The 24261-nt window shown below is 39.3% G+C and overlaps 5 pseudogenes across 1 annotated transcript; 1 reads left to right on the top strand and 4 right to left on the bottom strand.

The window, feature by feature from the left end:
- The first annotated feature begins 321 nt into the window (after positions 1-321).
- On the top strand, positions 322-846 carry LOC149189386 (UDP-glycosyltransferase 72B1 pseudogene; annotated as a pseudogene).
- Positions 847-3628: 2782 nt separating this feature from the next.
- LOC149189387 (putative inactive purple acid phosphatase 2 pseudogene) lies at positions 3629-4536 on the bottom strand (annotated as a pseudogene).
- A 144-nt stretch (positions 4537-4680) lies between these two features.
- On the bottom strand, positions 4681-5365 carry LOC149189388 (putative inactive purple acid phosphatase 2 pseudogene; annotated as a pseudogene).
- Positions 5366-5487: 122 nt separating this feature from the next.
- Positions 5488-8040, bottom strand: LOC149189389 (putative inactive purple acid phosphatase 2 pseudogene; annotated as a pseudogene).
- Positions 6283-21262, bottom strand: LOC149189390 (putative inactive purple acid phosphatase 2 pseudogene; annotated as a pseudogene). The gene is made up of 2 exons (XR_016255600.1): positions 21005-21262; positions 6283-9442 (listed from the first exon to the last, which is right to left on the bottom strand). The product of XR_016255600.1 is annotated as a putative inactive purple acid phosphatase 2 pseudogene (transcript).
- Between the last annotated feature and the right edge of the window lie 2999 nt (positions 21263-24261).

Below are 24261 nucleotides of genomic sequence, written 5' to 3' on the forward strand. Positions count from 1 at the left end.
AAGCTGGAACACATATCCCCATATTAAACCACGTCCTAATCAGAGAGTTTCTATGATTGACAATCTAGGCCATGACATTGCCACATCACATATACACTACATCCACTTTAATTATAATTTCTTTCTGACGGGCCTTCCGCCGATTCTCGGAATAGATTTGCCAGACCCTCTTCTAGACAGATCTGATATTTCATTCAACTGGTTCATTCAACATTCCCTTCGGCTTCAGGAAGCTCATGGAATTCTGATAAATACATGCCAAGAAATGGAACCAGCACAAATAAAAGCTCTCAAGGAAGGAAGGTTCTGAGCGCTGTTGAAATGACCCCTTGTATTTATCCCGTTGGGCTGCTAATAGCTTTGTCTCTTTCAGAATCTGAAGAGAAGTTTGAGAAGGAGGGCTGCCTCAAATGGCTGGACCGCCAGCCCGCCTCGACAGTTCTATTCGTTTCTTTTGGGAGCTGCGGCACCCTGTCGGAGAATCAGATTCAGGAACTAGCTTTGGGGCTAGAAGCAAGTGTGCATCGGTTCCTTTGGGTGCTGCGTAAGGAGCCTCCTCCTCCAACTGAATCCACGATGACTACCGAAGCAGATATGAGGGAGGTTCTACCTGAGGGTTTCGAGACTCGAATCCAGGACCGTGGATTTGTGGTGGATTCATGGGCGCCTCATATTGCTGTCCTCTCTCATCCATCCACAGACGGTTTCCTTTTTCATTGTGGTTGGAATTCAACGATCGAAAGCATCTTACATGGATTGCCAATGATCGCTTGGCCTCTCTTTGCTGAACAGAGAATGAATGCCTTCCTTCTAGTGAAGGAGATGAAGGTGGGCATTGAAGCATAGAAGGGCGCAGATGCATTGGTGAAGAGAGAGGAAGTGGAAAGAGCAGCAAGGGAATTAATGGAAGGAGAGGGGGAATGGAAATGAAGAAGGGGATGGCAAAATTGAGGGGAAGGCCCATCATTGAGTGACAACTGTCTTAAGGATGGAAAACATCACGAAAATGGTTTCTAAAAAGCGGAATATTCTCAACTGCCTACGACATTCCAATAATCTGAACCACCTACAACATTTTTCACCGACGATCTAATGGCTGGAGTTTATTCCATCGTCTAACAATCGATCTAAAGGGCCATAATGAGACAGCGCGGCATGGAGGGGAGTTCCTTTCAGAGGGAACACCTTACAGCATAAATATTTTTGAACTCCTGAAAGGGTATACCTATCCACTCTTAAAACTATTTTGCAGATGGTGCAAGGCTTTATGAACCACAACCCCATGCCAGAATTCAGAGAGTTCACTCACGCAGTTGCATAAGCATTCGTGCCATAATCCTAGATTTACTTCTCTGAGCCCATTAGACTTGAATGCTATTCTTCGACACAAAAAATTGCAGACTTCTTCATGCATGGCAAATATCAGTGCTAAATGGTGTTCAACATCCTTGTAATTATGATAAATTTCAGGTGATTGAATTACGATATAACTTTCAGGCAATTTAATTTGATTTGCAGATTCCAAAACATTTTAGTAATCAAATTTCCTTAATATTCTGCAATCTTGAATTTCATTACGTGTGCTCTTAACAATGCTCAGCAGACTTTGCTACTTTCGATCAGAAGATTGCACCCTCACATTTCTTTGAAGGATCTGGATGAAATGGCATGTTTATTATTATTACTGGCAATGCAGTATCTATGGCGATCTGGCCTCTTCTGTGAATTCTACTCGTTTACTGGCATTCCATTTTAGTTTCTCTTTGAACCATCTCAGCTCTATGGTTGTTTCCCATCGATAAAGAAAATCCATGGCTTAAGGAGATTCTCATGACAAAGAAAAGAAATGAAAGCGCGAAGTCATACTTGACATACAGAAAATTAAGAAACCATGAAAGAAAAGAATTAAAGGAATCAGAACCATTATATAAATTGCCATTGTTCCATTACAGTTCAAGCAAAATGTGGCTTCTTGATAGAGGAACATAACATGCTGCATTCATAGACATTTAATTGCTTGCTTCCTCGACATGATTTCTCATGGATACCACTGTACTCAAATTGCAAAGGCAAAATACATCACAAATACACAGACAGCAACTAAAATAAAAGAATCTTTAGCTCCTTATTGACCTACTACTACTCATGATGATCACCAGGGCTGCTGTTTCTGTAAAACCCCATCTGATCCTCTGAGCTCATCAAGAGGGACTGAAGAATCTCGCTGTTGTCGCTGGAAGCCCACTCCATCGGATCCACAGAGCTTATGAGCGGCCGAAGAATCTCATGCACGACTATCCATCTGTTGCTGAAAACATCCGCAATCTTTATACCCACATAATTGACAGAGAAGGGTTTGTTGTCGCTCACAACCAGCGATTCCCGTGGAGGAGAGTCTTCAGTCTTGTGCCCGCCGGAAGCTGCACCAGATCTGCCAAAGGCAACCTCATGTTGGGAACCACATGGTACCTCACATTGTTCGAAAATTCTTGGCCTTCGCTTGAGAAAACGGAATCGTCGCTGAGAGTAAAGATGGTGAGGTTTTGCAGGCACAGAAGCTCAGGGGAATTGATGCGCATGGCCAAGGCGAGGATGCTAAAACCGCGATCTCTAAGACTGAGCGCTGCATCTTGCAGCATGAAGGGCGTTATGACATTCAGGGGATGATCAGGACCAGGACTAGCTGATGATGATGGTGACAACCAGCGATTGCCCGTGGAGGAGAGTCTTCAGTCTTGTGCCCGCCGGAAGCTGCACCAGATCTGCCAAAGGCAGCCTCATGTTGGGAACCACATGGTACCTCACATTGTTCGAAAATTCTTGGCCTTCGCTTGAGAAAACGGAATCGTCGCTGAGAGTAAAGATGGTGAGGTTTTGCAGGCGCAGAAGCTCAGGGGACTTGATGCGCATGGCCAAGGCGAGGATGCTGTAACCGCGATCTCTAAGACTGAGCGCTGCATCTTGCAGCATGAAGGGCGTTATGACATTCAGGGGATGATCAAGACCAGGACTAGCTGATGATGATGGTGATGGTGACATCATTGCAGGAACACGGGTTCTCGCAGTTGTGTCATAATTACTGTGATCAAGATCAAGAGCAAGAAGCAGCTTGTCGACGCCATGGATCGCTAATAGCCCGTCATTGAGAATGTCAGGATGCGAGACAAGAACTCCATTAATGTACACTGGATGATACTCGGCCGACATCTGAGTGGAGGGAGAGATGGAATCTTGGCAGCCACCTCCATGAGAATTACCTGTGACGACGAGGCTGCAGTGGGCAGCAATGGCTTCCAGGTTTGTTCCGTTGGGCAGCTTTTGCAGATCGGCGTAGATGAAGAGGCCCTTGGCGATGTGGTGGGAGAAGGCCCATCATTGAGTGACAACTGTCTTAAGGATGGAAGGACGATCTAATGGCTGGAGTTTATTCCATCGTCTAACAATTGATCTAAGGGCCCATAACGAGACAGCGCGGCATGGAGGGGAGTTCCTCTCAGAGGGAATGCCTTGCGGCGTAAATATATGCAGAGTGGGGGCAAAAGCTCAAGATTAAGTGGGTAGAGTCTGTACACTGTTGTTGCTACACATTATTTACATCACACCCATTCAAAAGAAGAGAGCCCCAACAAAATTTCAATGTCTCATGTAGATATGGCTAAGAGAATTCTATAGCTATTAGAGGAATTATTTGATAAAAATGCTTCAGCGTGGCCAACTGACTTGCTTTTCTCTGCTACATTATAAGTTATAACCATAGTATTTGCAGTCTATTAATTACTTCTGATGGCTTTTGGATAGTAATATAGTTTACTTTATCTTCCATGCTCTCATGGCATGATATGCATTAGGATTCATAAGCATTAAGCCCTGTCCACTGATCATGTTTCTTTTCTAGATTATAAATAGGTACCCATCCAGAAAACCTGTTTTGGTAGGGTTTTTTATGCTAGCATGGTATCTTCGTCTTCTATGCTATTTATAAATGCTCAATGCTCTCCAGCCCTGTCCATTGAACACGTCTCTTTTGGAGTAGAATTGGTATCCACCAATAAAACTGAGTAAAGCTCCAACCAGGAATAAGCTGCCCGCCTTCATAAACTAAATCCAGTTAGAAGATTTCTAAATACCTTTCAAACGTATTTCTAAAACATCATGGACCTTTCCGTCATGGTTCCCAATATAGGAAAGTGTCAATGTTTTCCTAGTTGCATATAGTCTTGTATAACCAAGCTCGTTGCTTCGGTAAAGAGATCTAACAGGTTGTGGAAAGATAGGATCTGTTGGGTGATCAGGCCTGGGTTCCCAAATTGGTTGCCAGTCTTGTCCACCCATTCCAATTACAACATGTATGGGAAGATCAGCTTCACTGTCCATGCTTCCACATGAAAAGTTTTTCATTGGACAAAACTTCTCATACTTGTGAACATGGCCCCATAAGACCAGGTTGACTCTATACTTAACAAGCAGAGGCTCCAAGTGTTCAATCATTTTTTCTCGTAGGGGCCGTTCACTGACTGCATTGTCAGTGGTATACATTGGAGGCGATTCCTATTTGTTACCCTATAGGAATTTTAATGCGGCCTGACATGGGGCCGCATTAAGGCGATACAACACGCCGCTAAGTGATTTTTCTCTCTCATCACTTAGCGACGTGTTGTATCGCCTTAATGCGGCCCCATGTCAGGCCGCATTAAAATTCCTATAGGGTAACAAATAGGAATTTCCATACATTGGACGGTGACCTTGAAATACTACAAATGGCGTCTTGTTTCTATCAACCTTTTTCAGGTCTTGCTCTATGAAAGCATATTGATCACTTCCTCGTAAAAAATTAGTTTCAGTGGACATATACAAGAAATGTACAACTCCCAAGTCAAATGAATAGTAGAGAACTTTTTGTTGATGGGGCAGCATTTCCAGTTGGAAAAGAAGAATCACCGGGCATCTGAAACTTTAAGCTGTAAGGGACCCCACATTCACCACCTCCGTCAGTTCCATACACTTTGGTTGACCATTCAGGTTTCCACGGCTGTAATGGCCAGTCATACTCATGATTTCCCATGCATACATGATAAGGAACCTTGGATGCAAGAGGCTCAATCTGAGTAAAGAATGCATCCCATAGCCATGCATAGCTGATGTCACCAATATGAGAAATAAATGTAGGTTTATCCCCAAGCTCTTCAAGGTCGCGCTTTAGCCATTTGACTGTACGCTTGCTCTCTTCCTGGGTCCAGAGAAAAGTTTTGTAAGGTACAGAGACTCCCAAATCACCAAAGAGGAATGCAATAGTTTCGTCTGAATCTTTATCTAAAGAAACAAAACTCTGAATTGAACTCCAGCCACCCTCATCGCTTCCGACCTGTCATATAAATGGTGCGCACACATTCTGTTACATAACTTTTTTATCTTTGAGCTCAACATGAGAGACTTAGGTCTAAAACACAACATAAAATAAAAAATAGTAGTAATTAGCAGAAAACGCATTTACTGATCGACGCTCACTTCATTTACAAATACATAACCACATGACTTCCGAAACTAAATCCAGTTAGAAGATTTCTAAATACCTTTCAAACGTATTTCTAAAACATCATGGACCTGTCCGTCATGGTTCCCAATATAGGAAAGTGTCAATGTTTTCCTAGTTGCATATAGTCTTGTATAACCAAGCTCGTTGCTTCGGTAAAGAGATCTAACAGGTTGTGGAAAGATAGGATCTGTTGGGTGATCAGGCCTAGGTTCCCAAATTAGTTGCCAGTCTTGTCCTCCCATTCCAATTACAACATGTATGGGAAGATCAGCTTCACTGTCCATGCTTCCACATGAAAAGTTTTTCATTGGACAAAACTTCTCATACTTGTGAACATGGCCCCATAAGACCAGGTTGACTCTATACTTAACAAGCAGAGGCTCCAAGTGTTCAATCATTTTTTCTCGTAGGGGCCGTTCACTGACTGCATTGTCAGTGGTATACATTGGACGGTGACCTTGAAATACTACAAATGGCGTCTTGTTTCTATCAACCTTTTTCAGGTCTTGCTCTATGAAAGCATATTGATCACTTCCTCGTAAAAAATTAGTTTCAGTGGACATATACAAGAAATGTACAACTCCCAAGTCAAATGAATAGTAGAGATTTTTTGTTGATGGGGCAGCATTTCCAGTTGGAAAAGAAGAATCACCGGGCATCTGAAACTTTAAGCTGTAAGGGACCCCACATTCACCACCTCCGTCAGTTCCATACACTTTGGTTGACCATTCAGGTTTCCACGGCTGTAATGGCCAGTCATACTCATGATTTCCCATGCATACATGATAAGGAACCTTGGATGCAAGAGGCTCAATCTGAGTAAAGAATGCATCCCATAGCCATGCATAGCCTCTGGCATAGCTGATGTCACCAATATGAGAAATAAATGTAGGTTTATCCCCAAGCTCTTCAAGGTCGCGCTTTAGCCATTTGACTGTACGCTTGCTCTCTTCCTGGGTCCAGAGAAAAGTTTTGTAAGGTACAGAGACTCCCAAATCACCAAAGAGGAATGCAATAGTTTCGTCTGAATCTTTATCTAAAGAAACAAAACTCTGAATTGAACTCCAGCCACCCTCATCGCTTCCGACCTGTCATATAAATTGTGCGCACACATTCTGTTACATAACTTTTTTATCTTTGAGCTCAACATGAGAGACTTAGGTCTAAAACACAACATAAAATAAAAAATAGTAGTAATTAGCAGAAAACGCATTTACTGATCGACGCTCACTTCATTTACAAATACATAACCACATGACTTCCGAAATATTTGTTTTTATACAATACTGAAAGGATTATTGAAACCATAATCACAAAAAATGGGAAATATTGTCCACGAAACAGAAAATTCCGTAAGCTGTGTTTCTAAACTTGTTCAAAACAAATGGAGTTATTTAGGATTTATGGCCTAATTTAGGGGTTTTCAAATCAGACACGTACAATCTTCAAATTTTCATGCCAAATACAAAAGAGAAAAAAGTGAAGAAAACCAGTGAATAGAGGAGTCAAACCATTTCATGTGGACATTTTTCTTGCATATCTATAGAAAATCCGGGCCAATATATTCTCAAAAGAGAGAAGTAAAAGAATCAAGTAATCACGTTGTCAGCGGTTTTCTTTGTTTCTCATATTCATCATCAGAAAAGTATAACAAAGCCTGCTGATAGAAAACTGTGTAAATTGGCTACGAGGTATCTCTGCATTAGTCTGTAAGACTCGTTTCTTTTAACTCCAATGCTTATGATCCTCTTTGAAATTGGGAAATCCCTCCTGTTCTTCCCCACTTGTTTTGTGATGAACTTTTGATTGCAACTAAAGGGGTGGGGAAATATCTCTTGTTTATTCCTATTTCTTTCCATATTGGAATATTCTGAAATAAAATCCGTTGAAACTAAGGTTATCAGAACCAGAATCCCAATATTACAAACCAGAAACAGAATTTCCAATATTATCAACCAAAACCAGAGTTGGACTGGAAGCAACATGCTATAAAAGGAGTGCTTGAGAGAGTTTCATAAAGCAAGTTTTTTTGTTCAAAGGATCTCCCCTCAACGAGTGGTTGATATGTATATCGATGGATTAAAGGAGTCCATTAGGGGTTATGTCAAGGCTTTGAAGCCCAGTACCTTGGAGGCGCCTATTCAAAAGTTGTTATGAGTCAAATTGCAACTAGTTCAGCTTCCAAACTTCCCATAGCATCAAAAGTAGACTCTTCGGGTAATGAAAAATCCAACTTCTCTTTTGTCTTGAATATTAGCCCATCAAAAGCTAGATTTTTGGACCCTAAGAATCTTTGATCTGCGTTCAAAGGGGCTTTGCTACACTTGGAAAGAAACCTGGTCCAAGGGACACAAAAGCAAGGCTTCTGGAAAGATTCATATGACTGAGATTGTAGATATTTATACTGAAACAACTGATAGCAACCAAGACGAACAAACAGCCACAGGAGCACACAATGGATAAAGAAGACCAAGAACCACAAAACAAACTGCCTCCCTTGTTGTCATGTAGGGAATTACTCAATGCCAGACTTACGAGGATAAAATGGAAACTAAGGACAGAAATGTGGCAGCCTCAAAGATTCTAATAATACTTTTCAATTTATAGATGAAAAGCTGAAGGACATCCATGAGCATAAAAGATGTCTGATCACAAAACTTCCAAATAATGGTCGTCAATGATACTATGATGGAGTGCAGGGTGATGATCAAGGGAATGGAATTGCAGTTGCACGTCTATGAATTAAACTCTAATTTTTATGTTGTGACACTAGCAGGGTTGATGAGGTCATAGGCATTCAATGGTTGAAGACTCTGGGCTAAGTCCACATGAAACTGGAGGTCATATGTAAAAATTAAGGATAATAGCTGACTATTGTTGAAGGACTGCAATTGAGTGCAACAGACTGATTTCAGCAAGTAAAGTCCAAACACTTGCTACAATTGAACTATGTCCCATTTTCCTATGTACTTCAATGAAGGGTTGGCATGGTTGTGGAAAGATAGGATCTGTTGGGTGATCAGGCCTAGGTTCCCAAATTGGTTGCCAGTCTTGTCCACCCATTCCAATTACAACATGTATGGGAAGATCAGCTTCACTGTCCATGCTTCCACATGAAAAGTTTTTCATTGGACAAAACTTCTCATACTTGTGAACATGGCCCCATAAGACCAGGTTGACTCTATACTTAACAAGCAGAGGCTCCAAGTGTTCAATCATTTTTTCTCGTAGGGGCCGTTCACTGACTGCATTGTCAGTGGTATACATTGGACGGTGACCTTGAAATACTACAAATGGCGTCTTGTTTCTATCAACCTTTTTCAGGTCTTGCTCTATGAAAGCATATTGATCACTTCCTCGTAAAAAATTAGTTTCAGTGGACATATACAAGAAATGTACAACTCCCAAGTCAAATGAATAGTAGAGATTTTTTGTTGATGGGGCAGCATTTCCAGTTGGAAAAGAAGAATCACCGGGCATCTGAAACTTTAAGCTGTAAGGGACCCCACATTCACCACCTCCGTCAGTTCCATACACTTTGGTTGACCATTCAGGCTTCCACGGCTGTAATGGCCAGTCATACTCATGATTTCCCATGCATACATGATAAGGAACCTTGGATGCAAGAGGCTCAATCTGAGTAAAGAATGCATCCCATAGCCATGCATAGCCTCTGGCATAGCTGATGTCACCAATATGAGAAATAAATGTAGGTTTATCCCCAAGCTCTTCAAGGTCGCGCTTTAGCCATTCGACTGTACGCTTGCTCTCTTCCTGGGTCCAGAGAAAAGTTTTGTAAGGTACAGAGACTCCCAAATCACCAAAGAGGAATGCAATAGTTTCGTCTGAATCTTTATCTAAAGAAACAAAACTCTGAATTGAACTCCAGCCACCCTCATCGCTTCCGACCTGTCATATAAATGGTGCGCACTCATTCTGTTACATAACTTTTTTATCTTTGAGCTCAACATGAGAGACTTAGGTCTAAAACACAACATAAAATAAAAAATAGTAGTAATTAGCAGAAAACGCATTTACTGATCGACGCTCACTTCATTTACAAATACATAACCACATGACTTCCGAAATATTTGTTTTTATACAATACTGAAAGGATTATTGAAACCATAATCACAAAAAATGGGAAATATTGTCCACGAAACAGAAAATTCCGTAAGCTGTGTTTCTAAACTTGTTCAAAACAAATGGAGTTATTTAGGATTTATGGCCTAATTTAGGGGTTTTCAAATCAGACACGTACAATCTTCAAATTTTCATGCCAAATACAAAAGAGAAAAAAGTGAAGAAAACCAGTGAATAGAGGAGTCAAACCATTTCATGTGGACATTTTCTTGCATATCTATAGAAAATCCGGGCCAATATATTCTCAAAAGAGAGAAGTAAAAGAATCAAGTAATCACGTTGTCAACGGTTTTCTTTGTTTCTCATATTCATCATCAGAAAAGTATAACAAAGCCTGCTGATAGAAAACTGTGTAAATTGGCTACGAGGTATCTCTGCATTAGTCTGTAAGACTCGTTTCTTTTAACTCCAATGCTTATGATCCTCTTTGAAATTGGGAAATCCCTCCTGTTCTTCCCCACTTGTTTTGTGATGAACTTTTGATTGCAACTAAAGGGGTGGGGAAATATCTCTTGTTTATTCCTATTTCCTTCCATATTGGAATATTCTGAAATAAAATCCGTTGAAACTAAGGTTATCAGAACCAGAATCCCAATATTACAAACCAGAAACAGAATTTCCAATATTATCAACCAAAACCAGAGTTGGACTGGAAGCAACATGCTATAAAAGGAGTGCTTGAGAGAGTTTCATAAAGCAAGTTTTTTTGTTCAAAGGATCTCCCCTCAACGAGTGGTTGATATGTATATCGATGGATTAAAGGAGTCCATTAGGGGTTATGTCAAGGCTTTGAAGCCCAGTACCTTGGAGGCGCCTATTCAAAAGTTGTTATGAGTCAAATTGCAACTAGTTCAGCTTCCAAACTTCCCATAGCATCAAAAGTAGACTCTTAGGGTAATGAAAAATCCAACTTCTCTTTTGTCTTGAATATTAGCCCATCAAAAGCTAGATTTTTGGACCCTAAGAATCTTTGATCTGCGTTCAAAGGGGCTTTGCTACACTTGGAAAGAAACCTGGTCCAAGGGACACAAAAGCAAGGCTTCTGGAAAGATTCATATGACTGAGATTGTAGATATTTATACTGAAACAACTGATAGCAACCAAGACGAACAAACAGCCACAGGAGCACACAATGGATAAAGAAGACCAAGAACCACAAAACAAACTGCCTCCCTTGTTGTCATGTAGGGAATTACTCAATGCCAGACTTACGAGGATAAAATGGAAACTAAGGACAGAAATGTGGCAGCCTCAAAGATTCTAATAATACTTTTCAATTTATAGATGAAAAGCTGAAGGACATCCATGAGCATAAAAGATGTCTGATCACAAAACTTCCAAATAATGGTCGTCAATGATACTATGATGGAGTGCAGGGTGATGATCAAGGGAATGGAATTGCAGTTGCACGTCTATGAATTAAACTCTAATTTTTATGTTGTGACACTAGCAGGGTTGATGAGGTCATAGGCATTCAATGGTTGAAGACTCTGGGCCAAGTCCACATGAAACTGGAGGTCATATGTAAAAATTAAGAATAATAGCTGACTATTGTTGAAGGACTGCAATTGAGTGCAACAGACTGATTTCAGCAAATAAAGTCCAAACACTTGCTACAATTGAACTATGTCCGATTTTCCTATGTACTTCAATGAAGGGTTGGCATGGTAGGGTTAAGACTCTTGAAACAACAATGCAAAAAGATGTACAGCCACTGAATGAATTTGCAAATGTATTCCAAGAACTGCCCTGTGGATTGCAATGAGATAGAAGAAAGAAATCTATTTATGTAGTGATTGGTCAGTTGATTAAGTATGCCTATTTTATTTCTGTAGGCACTGTAGGTGCTAACAGAATTCCTCCTTCAATGAAAGATCTACCAGTAGAAAAGGTGACATGGGAATGCCCAGATATTCTACAACACCCAACACTACAATTGCTTTGGGGCAAAGTAATTCAAGGAGAGGGGACTGTTACAACACTCTAGGATAATCAGCTTCAACATTAGTTGATCAATAACTCAGTCTACTTTTGTTGGTCAGACTAATTAACAAAAAAAGTGGGAGTTAAAAGAAAAATAATCAGTAAATTAGTCAAATTATGTTAATAGGCAGTCAATTTAATTAACGCAAAAGGTGAAATTTTGTTATAAAAAGAACTTTAAGCCTAAGAATAAGACATGAATGGAATATTTGTTATGGATAGTGGAAAAGTAGCTCTTTAACCAAGTGCAACAGTCATACTTCTATTGAAGGTTACTCAACCTGAGTTGGGCATTCACACAGCCTTCTCAAGAAAGTTTCTTGTCATCTGTCACAAATCCCAGCCTCTAAATTCAGCCTTCACATCCAAGATTCTGAATGTTTTCAGAAATAGTTTTGTTTAGTCCCAATCCAGCCTGTATATCAGCAGAAAGCATATGGCTAGTACAGCCATGTATGTCTTGTGGGAAACATCAACCATCCCTAGCAAATAAGAAATCGACCGTTACAGTTCAAGCAAAATGTGGCTTCTTGATAGAGGAACATAACATGCTGCATTCATAGACATTTAATTGCTTGCTTCCTGGACATGATTTCTCATGGATACCACTGTACTCAAATTGCAAAGGCAAAATACATCACAAATACACAGACAGCAACTAAAATAAAAGAATCTTTAGCTCCTTGTTGACCTACTACTACTCATGATGATCACCAGTGCTGCTGTTTCTGTAAAACCCCATCTGATCCTCTGAGCTCATCAAGAGGGACCGAAGAATCTCACTGCTGTCACTGGAAGCCCACTCCATCGGATCCACAGAGCTTATGAGCGGCCGAAGAATCTCATGCACGACTATCCATCTGTTGCTGAAAACATCCGCAATCTTTATACCCACATAATTGACAGAGAAGGGTTTGCTGTCGCTCACAACCAGCGATTGCCCGTGGAGGAGAGTCTTCAGTCTTGTGCCCGCCGGAAGCTGCACCAGATCTGCCAAAGGCAGCCTCATGTTGGGAACCACATGGTACCTCACATTGTTCGAAAATTCTTGGCCTTCGCTTGAGAAAACGGAATCGTCGCTGAGAGTAAAGATGGTGAGGTTTTGCAGGCGCAGAAGCTCAGGGGACTTGATGCGCATGGCCAAGGCGAGGATGCTGTAACCGCAATCTCTGAGTGACAACTGTCTTAAGGACCTTGTTGACCTACTACTACTCATGATGATCACCAGTGCTGCTGTTTCTGTAAAACCCCATCTGATCCTCTGAGCTCACCAAGAGGGACCGAAGAATCTCGCTGCTGTCGCTGGAAGCCCACTCCATCGGATCCACAGAGCTTATGAGCGGCTGAAGAATCTCATGCACGACTATCCATCTGTTGCTGAAAACATCCGCAATCTTTATACCAACATAATTGACAGAGAAGGGTTTGCTGTCGCTCACAACCAGCGATTGCCCGTGGAGGAGAGTCTTCAGTCTTGTGCCCGCCGGAAGCTGCACCAGATCTGCCAAAGGCAGCCTCATGTTGGGAACCACATGGTACCTCACATTGTTCGAAAATTCTTGGCCTTCGCTTGAGAAAACGGAATCGTCACTGAGAGTAAAGATGGTGAGGTTTTGCAGGCGCAGAAGCTCAGGGGACTTGATGCGCATGGCCAAGGCGAGGATGCTGTAACCGCGATCTCTGAGTGACAACTGTCTTAAGGATGGAAGGATGATCTAATGGCTGGAGTTTATTCCATCGTCTAACAATCGATCTAAAGGCCCATAACGAGACAGCACAGCATGGAGGGGAGTTCCTCTGAGAGGGAACGCCTTATGGCGTAATTAAATTTTATTATTGAGTCAACTATATAGGGCCTATCTTACCTTTCAGCTGTTTTGTATTAAAAAAATATAAAAAATTTACAAGAATATTTGTTTACGAGGTGTTTGGAGAAATTTGATCTCTCTTTCAAGGCCCAACAAGGTTCAAATGGATTTTCTCTAATGCAAGTGAGGACTAGCTTCATTTCGAGATAAGGTTTCCAAGGTGTGAATATGCGAGGAGCGTTTACCATTCCACCATAGCTGTTGTTATCGCAGAGGAAGATGTTTCTCTACTCCTTTACTGTTTCCATTCTCATCCTCTTTTTAAGTGTTATAAGTAAAACCAGATAAACAAAACAATAAAACTAACTGGGTACAATGGCACATAGAGTGAATTCCAAACAAATGCCCATATTTCAGCACTCTTTTCACTTGTAATAGAAGATTGTCTCAGTGACCAAGACAAAGCCATTACAGCTGTGAGCAAATTCTGAAGCAAGTCATGAAAATCAATATTAGAGTTATTCACTTGGCTTGATATTATTCTGGAAATTTGCCTCAATAGAAAACTTTAGATTTCTTAATAGCTTACATTTATATGCCTGCGGTCCTATTGATGTCACTTAGGTGAGACAACGGCTGAAACATTGAGGCTTAGAATTATGGTATGGATTAGCCCATAATTACGACAGACTTCCGAAGCAGTCCTTATTGTAAATGAGTCAGAATCTGTGGAATCCTTGTCATAGCAGGGCTTGAATCCTTGATTAAGGAATACACACTATTTGATCTACAAATCTTGATCCATAACTGCCATCTGAATTTCTGAAGCAACGATGAAGCATTTGGCATACAAAGAATACAACAATGCAGCAGCTAGATATAGTATTTGAAAATGAAAAATAGGAGATACTAGAATGCCATAGTTAACATTGTAACATAGTGCTCTGCACAGTTAGGAAAGAAAATAAACATAGTTAGAAAAGGCTATTCATTACAGCAAAGTAAGCACTTGGACATAGCGAATTCAGATGTCCCATTTGTAGTTTGATATTCCTTTTTTTTCTCTACATAATGAATTTCTGGAGGAAACCCACTGGGTACTTTCCCTCATTCTGAGAATGGTAGCCAGGATAAACTGGATTCTTCAGGGCTCAAGGCCAGCTCAACTGTCAGCAATTAGCTCATGAAGAGAGAAAGCATGTCACAAAATGGAATATGAACCCAGATGTAGGAGGATAACTACTTTCCTCTCAACAACTGGAGCTACACCCAATTGACCTATGGTTTGATAATTGGCTAAATTTGATATATTTTTGTAAGACAGTTCTCTCATGGGGAGTGGGTACAGTAGATGGAGAATTATGTCAGATCAAGTTAGAAATGTGAGAGTAAATAGCCATGAGAGAAAAATCTATGGGAGACAACTTTTTCGTGTATGTAGAGAAGGATACTAAGAGCAAAGCTTAATGTGTAAAGGTGCTGGTACGCAAAACTCTGCAAATGGACGTCATTTGTCAAAATTGATCCTAAATGTGAATATGTTTTCTACTATGCCTGCGATTGTCAACTCTTTTTGTGCCTTTGTGTAAGAAAGGTTGAATTTTTATTTTGTATGAGCACAATGATGACTCGGAACTCTGTCTTGTGTGTTAGTGTCTGATCTATGGAAAAAGATAAATATAGATTTTAATCACTCTTGAATAGACTGTAATTTTTTTTTGGCATTGCATGATGTTGAAAATAGTTAGGTGGACAGATCCTAGCTGGTGTAGAGTCCCCCTGAGGGTCCACTCAAGTTCACTACTATGTTATTGCTATTTCACTAATTTTTTTTGAAGCAGCACTAGCAGTTCTAGTTCCAGTAGTATATCTAGTAGTATACCTAAGAGCATATATATGCATACGTAGCAGCAGAACAAACAGAGTAAGTATATGAACCTTGAACCAAGCTAGCATCATGATCAGCCTCTGTTAAGGAAATATCTCCACGTGTTGTGAGGGTCTCACCACACCAAACACATCTTAGAGACCCTTGTCATGACCAGGTTAGCCCTGTAACTTCACTGCCTTCTAACGTGTTTGGAGGTTGTTGTTACCACTAGATATTGGTTTCATTCATTTTTCACAAGTAGCAAACTTTCACTGCCATATTTTGTTGAGAAATATCAGGAGCCCTGAAGGAGGAGGGTAGGGTCAAGCCTTGCCTCCATGTACTCGATCATCCTTTTCATATGGTTGATCTTTTGGGGTAGAAACATGGTTTCTACCTGCCTAGAACTGCATATGGGTTGTATCAATGGTGGAAATATTCAAAAAATTTTCATTTCCTCTGTTTATCACTTTGTCATGTAGGAAAACAGAGTACAGGAATATGGGTTAGTCTGACTCGTAACTGAAAAATTGCTGAGTCTCGTAACTCCTAAACACCAACCCTTTTATAGGGTAATATTTTCTAGAGAAGATAAATCATCCTTTTCATTAAGAAAGAGGAGTACATTTACATATATATGACCCAAAAAACCTCAAAGGTATGCACATCACCAATGCCAACAACAACATCCATCACAAAATTAACTAACAGGGACCAAAAATGGACATGAAAAGAACATCTATAAACTTTGTAGAACATGGATAAAATTACTAAAAAAGATAAAAACCCGGATAGTATGGAACATTAAAATCCTAGTTACAAACAAGAATAACGAGTTCAAACAAAAATATTTTATTCATAAGATGACAAAAAGGATAGAATTTCTTGACATATCAAAAGAAGTGAGCCAATTGAAGATCTCTGGGGATATGAACATATCCCATTCTCAATAATTGTAAGCCTCCTGGTTCTTCAAATAAAAGGTGGCCTTCCTCCACCCGTAGATATTTTTTGGACATATAGTCTGCATGTTGGTTACATTCCCTCAAAATATGCTAGAATAATAGATTATGAAAGAGACCCTTAAGAATTTAAATATGTTACATCTAGTGCTTGAGGGAAAGAACCTTAAAATTCCCCTTCTCCATTATCCAATCCATCACACACTTGGAATCTCCATAAATCTGACAGGAGATAATGTTCAATGATGTTTCAATATATAAAAGGGCCCAAACTACAGAAACCTCTGCCTTGGTATTAGATTCTAAACCAATATTCAACCAAATATGATAAGACCCATTTCTAGGGAGGAAACTGATGGCACCCCCTCCACATACACCTAAATGATATGCATCATCAAAGAAACCTACATTTATAGATAGAGGAATATGAGGGAAGCATAAGGAGTGACTACGAGGAGGATTCAAAGGCTTGACATACAGAGAAGAAACCCATAATATGAGGCAGGATGTCAGAGATCTCTGCTTTCAAAGATATGTTTATTCTGAACCTTCTAGACACCCCAAGCGATGAAGATAGGAAAGGATTTATAATTACCCATGTTTTTCTCACATAAGAAAAGGAAATGGTCAATATGATACATTGGAACAAGGTCCAAAATATTAAATAACGTGACGGTTGCAATCCAAAGTTCCATGGAAAAATCACACAGAAAAAATAAGTGATTGACATATTCAAAGTCCTTTGAATAGAGGATACATATATTTGGCCTAGATAATCCTTTGCACAATAGAGGGTCCCATGTTTATATCTAATTCTCTAAATCCAACCATATGAATAATTTCATTTTTGGAGCAATAAGCTAGTCCCGGAACTTATTATACCACCAATTTACCATGGGAAGGGAAGAACATGCTGATATAGAATTATAGGCATGGCAAGAAGTTATTTTCTCAAATGAGGTGTTCCAAGCACAAGCAATTGAACCATCCTCCTATGATAAGATTAGACCAATGAGAATAAGATTCTTAGTAAAATTGTCCCATTCATATGCTAGAAGACCATGTAGACCCAATTCAGAAGCACATTTCCACCTGATAATAAAAGACTGCAATGAGGAAGACAAGAAAGGATGACACAATATATAAACAGCCCAGAATTTGAGATGAAATATGAGCTTTGGAAATAATTAGTAGAAGGGAGATCCCCTAATAGAAGGAGCTCCAGATGTTATTAACAAACGGGGTTTATGTTTTGCAGGTCAGGCATTGTGCTATTGAACAAAATCTATGGCCATTTTGACTACTTATGATGGGACTTACAGTTTAGTCTTTCCACTACTTGTAAGCATGGATAATTTGCCCTAGTAGTATACCTAAGAGCATATATATGCATACGTAGCAGCAGAACAAACAGAGTAAGTATATGAACCTTGAACCAAGCTAGCATCATGATCAGCCTCTGTTAAGGAAATATCTCCACGTGTTGTGGGGGTCTGACCACACCAAACGCATCTTAGAGACCCTTGTCATGACCAGGTTAGCCCTGTAACTTCACTGCCTTCTAACGTGTTTGGAGGTTGTTGTTACCCCTAGATATTGGTTTCATTCATTGTTCACAGGTAGCAAACTTTCACTGCCATATTTTGTTGAGAAATATCAGGAGCCTTGAAGGAGGAGGGTAGGGTCAAGCCTTGCCTCCATGTACTCGATCATCCTTTTCATATGGTTGATCTTTTGGGGTAGAAACATGGTTTTTACCTGCCTAAAACTGCATATGGGTTGTATCAATGGTGGAAATATTCAAAAATCTTCATTTCCTCTGTTTATCACTTTGTCATGTAGGAAAATAGAGTACAGGAATATGGGTTAGTCTGACTCGTAACTGTAAAGTTGCTGAGTCTCGTAACTCCTAAACACCAACCCTTTTATAGGGTAATATTTTCTAGAGAAGATAAATCATCCTTTTCATTAAGAAAGAGGAGTACATTTACATATATATGACCCAAAAAACCTCAAAGGTATGGACATCACCAATGCCAACAACAACATCCATCACAAAATTAACTAACAGGGATAAAAAATGGACATGAAAAGAACATCTATAAATTTTGTAGAACATGGATAAAATTACTAAAAAAGATAAAAACCCGGATAGTATGGAACATTAAAATCCTAGTTACAAACAAGAATAACGAGTTCAAACAAAAATATTTTATTCATAAGATGACAAAAAGGATAGAATTTCTTGACATATCAAAAGAAGTGAGCCAACTGAAGATCACTAGGGATATGAACATATCCCCTTCTCAATAATTGTAAGCCTCCTGGTTCTTCAAATAAAAAGTGGCCTTCCTCCACCCGTAGATATTTTTTGGACATATAGTCCGCATGTTGGTTACATTCCCTCAAAATATGCTAGAATAATAGATTATGAAAGAGACGCTTAAGAATTTAAATATGTTACATCTAGTGCTTGAGTGAAAGAACCTTAAAATTCCCCTTCTCCATTATCCAGTCCATCACACACTTGGAATCTCCATAAATCTGACAGGAGATAATGTTCAATGATGTTTCAATATATAAAAGGGCCCAAACTACAGAAACCTCTGCCTTGGTATTAGACTCTGAACCAATATTTAACCAAATATGGTAAGACAACCAAATATGGTAAGACCCATTTCTAGGGAGGAAACTGATGGCACCCCCTCCACATACACCTAAATGATATGCATCATCAAAGAAACCTACATTTATAGATAGAGGAATATGAGGGAAGCATAAGGAGTGACTACGAGGAGGATTCAAAGGCTTGACATATAGAGAAGAAACCCATAATATGAGGCAGGATGTCAGAGATCTCTGCTTTCAAAGATATGTTTATTCTGAACCTTCTAGACACCCCAAGCGATGAAGATAGGAAAGGATTTATAATTACCCATGTTTTTCTCACATAAGAAAAGGAAATGGTCAATATGATACATTGGAACAAGGTCCAAAATATTAAATAACGTGACCGTTGCAGTCCAAAGTTCCATGGAAAGATCACACAGAAAAAATAAGTGATTGACATATTCAAAGTCCTTTGAATAGAGGATACATATATTTGGCCTAGCCTAGATAATCCTTTGCACAATAGAGGGTCCCATGTTTATATCTAATTCTCTAAATCCAACCATATGAATAATTTCATTTTTGGAGCAATAAGCCAGTCCCAGAACTTATTATACCACCAATTTACCATGGGAAGGGAAGAACATGCTGATATAGAATTATAGGTATGGCAAGAAGTTATTTTCCCAAATGAGGTGTTCCAAGCACAAGCAATTGAACCATCCTCCTATGATAAGATTAGACCATTGAGAATAAGATTCTTAATAAAATTGTCCCATTCATATGCTAGAAGACCATGTAGACCCAATTCAGAAGCACATTTCCACCTGATAATAAAAGACTGCAATGAGGAAGACAAGAGAGGATGACACAATATATAAACAACCCAAAATTTGAGATGAAATATGAGCTTTGGAAATAATTAGTAGAAGGGAGATCCCCTAATAGAAGGAGCTCCAGATGTTATTAACAAATGGGGTTTATGTTTTGCAAGTCAGGCATTGTGCTTTTGAACAAAATCTATGGCCATTTTGACGACTTATGATGGGACTTACAGTTCAGTCTTTCCACTACTTGTAAGCATGGATATTTTCAATTTTGAGGGTTTATATGTTGCTTCATTGTGAAGGAAAATGTGTTTTTTAATGCTCCAGATGTTATTAACAAACGGGGTTTATGTTTTGTAGGTCAGGCATTGTCCTATTAAACAGAATCTATGCCCATTTTGACGATTTATGATGGGACTTACAGTTCAGTCTTTCCACTACTTGTAAGAATGGATATTTTCAATTCTGAGGGTTTCTATGTTGCTTCATTGTGAAGGAAAATGTGTTTTTTAATTCTCCAGATGTTATTAACAAATGGGGTTTATGTTTTGCAGGTCAGTCATTGTGCTATTGAACAAAATATATGACCATTTTGACGACTTATGTTGGGACTTGTTACAACAGATAGTCCATGCCCAAAGATATCAAAATCTTCTATTCATGATAAAGAAAGAGGGTGGTTTCGTATAAAGATGGAAGCCTCTCAAATTAGTCTTCTTGAGAAAAAGGTGAAAGTTACTGTTCAGAAACTGGCTAGGGATAGGTCACTGAAAGAACCACCAATTTGTATCTTTTCTGGACGTAATCTGGGTATCTCTCATCTCAAGCGTTCTTGTGGTAATATTCTATTGAAAATAAGAAGACTTGTGGTAATATGCCATTGAAAATAATAAGACGTCCTAACATTTCTAGCCAGAAATTGCATGGTGAAGATGTTTTGGAAGCGATAAAGGTTTTTCTGCTTATCAATGTACTTAACACAAAGAAACAAGTAATCAAATTCCATTAACATGCACTTAACATTACATATGCCCAAAAGCAGAGGAAATAACTAAGCTAGAATCCGATCCAAGAAAATGCAACGTTTTATCATCCTATGCTTAGTAGAGCTTACAAGGAAATGGGTTGGATATCTGTTTAAAGTCTGCAAAATCAAAAAGATATAATCTAAAGGTAGCCCCAACAATCTGAACAGGCAACAGGATATGATAATAATTTATTCAAAGAGATATTTTTTAATAAAACAAACAGAAAGCCTAAACACATACCTGTTTTAGGCAAAAACTATGGAAGATCGGCCTCACAAAAAAAATGGAATTAAATGCAGAGCTTATAAAACTGTCTTGGCTGTCCGAAAGGGTTGTTGACAGATGCGCCTCACCTGTTAATGCTACAGGATACCCCCGACCATATTGGATATAATGTGTGCATCCGCTTCTCAAAGCACACGGATCACGGATTATCAAAGCACACGGATCATTGATTATCTGTCTGTTCAAAAGTTTCCCAAATCGTTGAATCACGGATTATCTTATGTTTCGTGTGAATTTGGGCAAGCTTGGAAGTCGGGTTGCAAACTGCTACAGGCGTCCTTATTTTTCTACAAGAAACAGTCTAATGTGAAGGTGAATATGCTAAATGTGGTATTGGATGGCAATGATGCTAATGAGAAGTTGGAAAATTGGAAAGTGAACATATCCAATGCATTAAAACAATTTGTGGTAGGGTTAATGAATAACACATAATGAACCAAAAAAACTAAAAATAGTAATGGAAATGAACTAAATTCAAAGTAAAAATTCTATCTAACTAATGTAAGAGTGCTACAACTATCATTAACAAATGTTAAGATAAGATGTAAGAAAAAATTGCTCATAAACAAATATGTGAACATAAATGATACAAGGGATATTGACAACCTAGGTCAATGGGCCAAGTTAACACAAGGAAGCTTAAAAACCTTAGAAGAAAGCTAAACTAAGCGCTGAAATCATATATCACTTCAATTAACAAACATGTTGTTTGTAACTTTGAAGATGACAAAGTTACAAAAAATTCTTGGAATCTGAACCTCTCGTATTATTCACATGTTTTCCTATGATTTTCTTCTAATCCTATTATCTTACTCAAGCCTATTGTTTGTACAAGTGGATAGGAGGAAAGCTCCTTGAGTGGAGGAATGCTTTCCCTCCGATAAGCAATAAAAACCCAGATCTTGTTTCCTGGATCACCACGCAGCAGTATTAAGGAGGATTTACTATTCTTAGGAAGTCGTGTTGGGTTACTAAACCAACCAAAACCACTTGTATGCCTTGGGATGATAATGGTGTTTCTCCTTAGATGATGTCCAAGGCCCCAAACAAAGCCATCCTTATGGGGCAAAATTATCCTCATATTAACACCCATACAACATCTATATACCTATGGTTTATAATGATGGAAAATAGTGCTCCCCATCACCTAATTGTGCAAAAAGCCCCAACTAACCTACCTGCCATGTCAAACTTGTCCTCGATATTAGCATATCATCCTACATTATTCATTAGCTCATCAAGATAGAGGGATCAAGGACTCTCACTCCATAGTTGGGGAATATAGTCCATCAAGTCTAGGTCAAATTTCGGGCTAATTGTATCAAGGACACCTCAAGGTCAACCAACACTAATGCAATGTATTAGTTGTTGGTACATCGACCTATCAAAATGTCATAATATTGGGTAGTAGACATTAGTAAGTAGGACACTAGCCACCAACAAGAAACCTTGATGTTGGCAATGAGCACCACTAGGCCAACCGTTCACCTTAGGGGCACTGGGAGGTGGTTTTGTACCATGTGCATAGTCTGTACTATTACTTAACCAACCAAAACCACTCGTATGCCCTGGGATGATAATGGTGTTTCTCCTTAGATGATGTCCAAGGCCCCAAACAAAGCCATCCTTGTGGGGCAAAATTATCCTCACATTAACACCCATACAACATCTATATACCTATGGTTTATAATGATGGCAAATAGTGCTCCCCATCACCTAATTGTGCAAAAAGCCCCAACTAACCTACATGCCATGTCAAACTTGTCCTCGATATTAGCATATCATCCTACATTATCCATTAGCTCATCAACATAGAGGGATCAAGGACTCTCACTCCATGGTTGGGGACTGTAGTCCATCAAGTCTAGGTAAAATTTCAGGCTAATTGTATCATGGACACGTCAAGGTCAACCAACACTAATGCAATGTGTTAGTTGTTGGTACATCGACCTATCAAAATGTCGCAATATTGGGTAGTAGACAATAGTAAGTAGGACACTAGCCACCAACAAGAAACCTTAATGTTTTCGATGAGCACCACTAGGCCAACCATTCATCTTAGAGGCATTGGGAGGTGGTTTTGTGCCATGTGCACAGTCTGTATTATTACTAAACCAACCAAAACCACTCGTACGCCCTGGGATGATAATGGTGTTTCTCCTTAGATGATGTCCAAGGCCCCAAACAAAGCCATCCTTGTCTAGGGGTAAAATTATCCTCACATTAATACCCATACAACATCTATATTCCTTTTGTTTATAATGATGGCAAATAGTTCTCCCCATCACCTAAATGTGCAAAAAGCTCCAACTAACCTACATGCCATGTCAAGCTCAATGTCCTCGATACTAGCATATCATCCTACATTATCCATTAGCTCATCTAGATAGGGGGTTCAAGGACTCTCACTCCATGGTTGGGGACTATAGTCCATCAAGTCTAGGTCAAATTTCGGGCTAACTGTATCAAGGACACCTCAAGGTCAACCAACACTAATGCAATGTATTAGTTGTTGGTACATCGATATATCAAAATGTCACAATATTGGGTAGTAGACATTAGTAAGTAGGACACTAGCCACCAACAAGAAACTTTGATGTTGGCGATGAGCACCACTAGGCCAACCGTTCACCTTAGGGGCATTGGGAGGTGGTTTTGTACCATGTGCACAGTCTGTACTATTACTTAACCAACCAAAACCACTCGTATGCCCTGGGATAATAATGGTGTTTCTCCTTAGATGATGTCCAAGGCCCCAAACATACCCATCCTTGTCCAGGGGCAAAATTATCCTCACATTAACACCCATACAACATCTATATTACTTTGGTTTGTAATGATGGCAAATAGTGCTCCCCATCACCTAAATGTGCAAAAAGCCCCAACTAACCTATATGCCATGTCAAACTTGTCCTCAATATTAACATATTAACTAGATTTATTATTTCTTTGTGACTCAAGTTAAAAAGTGGAAATACAAAATATTTAATAAATGAGAGAAAATATTATTTCAGGGGTGTTACCAAGCCTATTACTTGAGGTTTTATATAAGACAAGTATATATTGCTAGAAAAATAGAGATAGGGAGTAATTAATAAATTCTTAAATTCCTTATTTGAAATAAAGAAAAAACTCTACTTTTAGCTTTTTTAATAACCACTAAATTCTTTATTTGAACTAGTTCCTTATTTGAAATAAAGAAAAATATCTAA

This window comes from Pinus tabuliformis, chromosome 3_1 (assembly GCF_031772625.1).
Source record: "Pinus tabuliformis cultivar Carrire ecotype Pingquan chromosome 3_1, CPIR1, whole genome shotgun sequence".
Lineage (NCBI taxonomy): Eukaryota > Viridiplantae > Streptophyta > Pinopsida > Pinales > Pinaceae > Pinus > Pinus tabuliformis.